Source organism: Schistocerca nitens, chromosome 4 (assembly GCF_023898315.1).
Source record: "Schistocerca nitens isolate TAMUIC-IGC-003100 chromosome 4, iqSchNite1.1, whole genome shotgun sequence".
In the NCBI taxonomy this organism is placed as follows: Eukaryota; Metazoa; Arthropoda; class Insecta; order Orthoptera; family Acrididae; genus Schistocerca; species Schistocerca nitens.
The window spans coordinates 905403852-905408782 of NC_064617.1; the positions used below are offsets into that span (position 1 = coordinate 905403852).

At 42.2% G+C, this 4931-nt stretch overlaps 1 non-coding gene across 1 annotated transcript; it reads right to left on the reverse strand.

Moving 5' to 3' along the window:
* Positions 1-4621: 4621 nt before the first annotated feature.
* Positions 4622-4694, reverse strand: Trnak-cuu (transfer RNA lysine (anticodon CUU)). The gene has a single exon. It is a non-coding gene; the product is annotated as a tRNA-Lys (tRNA).
* Positions 4695-4931: the final 237 nt, after the last annotated feature.

Consider the following 4931-nt stretch of genomic DNA (forward strand, 5'->3'; position numbering starts at 1 on the left):
TTATCTGCGCTCTCTGGCAACTGCTGAAACGAACCTGTTTCTAACAGGCCGCAGGAAAATATTGCGAATGGTGGTTTGAAAAGCGGTACTTTCAAAGTAAATATCCTTTTACGTAAGTAGAGCTATGTGCAAGAATGTACCATGAATTTATTAAATCACAGAGCGTTTGACTCTCATTTAAAAATCAACTCTGTGATGACGAGCCATTTAGAAGAATTTCGAAACCTGAAGATCAGACATTTATGACATCATTAAAAATTTGACTGGCACATTTGTGTGATACATCTTAAAGTCTAGCACGCACAAAAAAGATCAACAGTATATGCGAAAGCTTAGCTTCTCTTGCAGCTTGAACCCAATATTATATGTGAAAGCTTTTCTTTTCTTGTAGCAACACTATGTATATTAATTTAAACATTTAACTTTCCCTGTTTGTGCATTCATGCTACTTAACAGTGATGTTGCTGTTGACTGACTACATCACGTGTCCTATGCTCTGAATATCCGCTGTCGTCGGCTGGCGAGATCACGTGACATGATTTTTTTTAATTATTTTATTTATTGTTTTTTTTTTTGCATGGAGACACCAACTGGTGTCTTTTGCAAACGTCATAGCATTTTTTTACAAGTTTAGTACAGTCATATATACATATGTGATTACATATACATGATACAAATGTACCATTGTACCTAATAAGGCACAATATTGGGTGTTACATCATACCTATTACAAATATTCAGATTTTTTATATTTATTTTAGTTTAATATTAATATTCACTTAAAGAATATTAACACTTATCAATCAAGAAATATTTCAGTTTCACTTCGAATAAGTTCCCTCTGTGGCACCTTATAGAGCTTGGTAATCTGTTGTACCATATTTGACCACTAATGCATGGACTATGGTCTGTTGTTTTTAATTTTGTTCTTTGTCTGTAGTAGCAGTCTTTATTTCTTGTATTATAGGCATGCATATCAGAGCACTTTGTTGCTTTGTTTTGATGTGTCACAAAAAATATAATTAATTTGTAAAGATACAGTGAGTAGACTGTGAGGTATTTATGATGAACAAAGATTTCCCTGCATGAATCTCTATACCCTAATCCATGGATAATTCTGATTGCTCTTCTCTGTAGGGTTAATATTCTGTTCATATGTATGTCGGCAGCACAACCACATATCTCTATCCCGTAATTAAGCTGTGCAAAAATGATTCCATAATAAATTGTTTTTAATGTCTGATGTGGGACTACTTTTGATAACTGGCTGATTAGATGTAGTGAACTGCTGATTTTATTGCATAAAAATTTGATATGGTTTACCATCTTAGATTTTCAACTAGGTGAATACCTAGAAATATACAGCCTTCTGTGTCCACTACTTCAATTCGACCTATGTTACTGATAGAGGTTTGGTGTGAGTTTGTAAGTTTAAATGGCAATAACTGAGATTTACTGATATTACCTGTCAAACCTTGATCTTGGAAATAAGTAGTTATTTGACATAGGCCCCCAGTTGTTACCAACATTAACTCATCATTTTGTTTACCAAGAAATAACAGTGAGGTATCGTCTGCATAGGTTACCAATTGGGAGTTGAAAGGTTGCTCTATATCATTTATGTACACTAGGAAAAGGAAAGGGCCCAAAATTGAGCCCTGGGGTACACCTTGTGTGACTGTCTCATATTTGGACTGGAAATTAATAATCTGATTATTGATTTTGTAAGTCAGCTTTGTACACTGCTTGCAGTTAAATAAATATGTAGCCAGCAATTGCATGGATGCAGCATTTACATTGTATGACTCAAGTTTACTTAAAAGTAACTCATGGTTTACCAAGTCAAAGGCTTTAGTGAGGTCTAGAAATATGCCAGCTGTTTGCATTCCTTGATCAAGGGCACCATACGTTTTGTGCAGAAATTCCGTAATTGCTGTGATAGTACTATGATCTTGTAACGTCTAGTAAGAAACAAAAACAACATATTATGCAGTAATTAGAAAATTAGGTGTATCATATTGTGTCATTGTATAAAATTATGTATTTTTTTTTTTATTATTTATTTTTGAGAACGTCTGCGTCGGCGAGTAATAAAACCGACACAGAAGATAAATGTTAAACAGAGATTAAAAAAGGAACTAGTATATAATACGTGATGAATATGAATGTCTTTGTCTTCTTAATTTGGAAGTTGTGCGAGTAAGATCTCCTGTGTTGTCGAGAACGCTAATGTAGCATTCTTTTGTCGAGACTAAGCAATGTACGCCATTACGTGTGAATTCACAAAGGTCTGTAATCACTGAGATATTTAAGTGTTTTAATAGAGTTGTTTAAATGAAAGCTTGTATTATTAATTGTTAAAGCTTGCTTGCCTATTATCCCATCCTGTTGAGACATTTTTCAGTTATATAAATATTATCTGTGGTGCTGAGCTGCGTGGAGAACGAAGAGCCGCTGCCGCGGCGTATTTAAACGACTTACAATATAGTCGAGCATACTGCAAGGAAGCGGTAAAATAATAGTAAAATAATATTATTTCTTTTAGCTCCCAGACTGGCAGTGCAGATCAGCAGATTTTATGATGTGTTGCAGGTTGACGCGGGCTGCTGATAGGATATAGTACCAAGTACAAATAAGTTAATGTACCTTCAGAATCTGATAGGAATCTTGCTGTGCTCCGTTCGGGTCTGGCAAACTTTATAGTGACAACGTATTTTTTTTTAATGAGAGTCTCATGTTCTTGGGCTAGTCGTGGTATGAAATAGTATTTTACTGAGAAATAAAATCCACTGCACACTTGTGTTTTTGAACGATCATACGAACTGTAACATCAGTGTTCATAACAAAGTAATTTCAATTTTCAATAACTATGAAGTAGGGAAGATATATTGATTCTTAGCATGAGTTACAGTTACAAAAAAAACGTTCCTTTAATTATAGGCCAGATACAGAACAATAAGACTTCAATATATATATATATACACTCCTGGAAATGGAAAAAAGAACACATTGACACCGGTGTGTCAGACCCACCATACTTGCTCCGGACACTGCGAGAGGGCTGTACAAGCAATGATCACACGCACGGCACAGCCGACACACCAGGACCCGCGGTGTTGGCCGTCGAATGGCGCTAGCTGCGCAGCATTTGTGCACCGCCGCCGTCAGTGTCAGCCAGTTTGCCGTGGCATACGGAGCTCCATCGCAGTCTTTAACACTGGTAGCATGCCGCGACAGCGTGGACGTGAACCGTATGTGCAGTTGACGGACTTTGAGTGAGGGTGTATAGTGGGCATGTGGGAGGCCGGGTGGACGTACCGCCGAATTGCTCAACACGTGGGGCGTGAGGTCTCCACAGTACATCGATGTTGTCGCCAGTGGTCGGCGGAAGGTGCACGTGCCCGTCGACCTGGGACCGGACCGCAGCGACGCACGGATGCACGCCAAGACTGTAGGATCCTACGCAGTGCCGTAGGGGACCGCACCGCCACTTCCCAGCAAATTAGGGACACTGTTGCTCCTGGGGTATCGGCGAGGACCATTCGCAACCGTCTCCATGAAGCTGGGCTACGGTCCCGCACACCGTTAGGCCGTCTTCCGCTCACGCCCCAACATCGTGCAGCCCGCCTCCAGTGGTGTCGCGACAGGCGTGAATGGAGGGACGAATGGAGACGTGTCGTCTTCAGCGATGAGAGTCGCTTCTGCCTTGGTGCCAATGATGGTCGTATGCGTGTTTGGCGCCGTGCAGGTGAGCGCCACAATCAGGACTGCATACGACCGAGGCACACAGGGCCAACACCCGGCATCATGGTGTGGGGAGCGATCTCCTACACTGGCCGTACACCACTGGTGATCGTCGAGGGGACACTGAATAGTGCACGGTACATCCAAACCGTCATCGAACCCATCGTTCTACCATTCCTAGACCGGCAAGGGAACTTGCTGTTCCAACAGGACAATGCACGTCCGCATGTATCCCGTGCCACCCAACGTGCTCTAGAAGGTGTAAGTCAACTACCCTGGCCAGCAAGATCTCCGGATCTGTCCCCCATTGAGCATGTTTGGGACTGGATGAAGCGTCGTCTCACGCGGTCTGCACGTCCAGCACGAACGCTGGTCCAACTGAGGCGCCAGGTGGAAATGGCATGGCAAGCCGTTCCACAGGACTACATCCAGCATCTCTACGATCGTCTCCATGGGAGAATAGCAGCCTGCATTGCTGCGAAAGGTGGATATACACTGTACTAGTGCCGACATTGTGCATGCTCTGTTGCCTGTGTATATGTGCCTGTGGTTCTGTCAGTGTGATCATGTGATGTATCTGACCCCAGGAATGTGTCAATAAAGTTTCCCCTTCCTGGGACAATGAATTCACGGTGTTCTTATTTCAATTTCCAGGAGTGTATATATATATATATATATAATGTGTAATATATATATATATATATATATTATTTTGCTAAAAGGTAATGATGATAAAGAAATTCAAAGCACAGCAACGCAAAAAGTATTTCACGTAACTCTTTTCATATATGCGTTGGTACGCTAATAATAATAATAATAATAAAAATAAATAAACAAAAGAGCAACAATTTACAATTCACGAGTTACGTGAAACTGGCGCCCAACGTGGGGCACGAACCCACGACCCTGAGATTAAGAGTCTCATGCTCTACCGACTGAGCTAGCCGGGCGGAGAAGCAGAGACGAGTGCCGTGCCGCCAGCCAGCCGGTCGCGGTAAACCGCTGCAACTCGCCGACATCGGCGAATGGTTCGCTGCGGTTCGCGACTGCTTGGGCGCCACGTCAGCACGACGTCGCTGTTACGGAGAGCCGGTCGTCGAACCCAGCGGCCGTCGGCACGCGGCGTTCCAGATGACGCTACTCAACAATTGCTTCGCGCCGCCAGCTCCGTACAACATTGTTGTCAT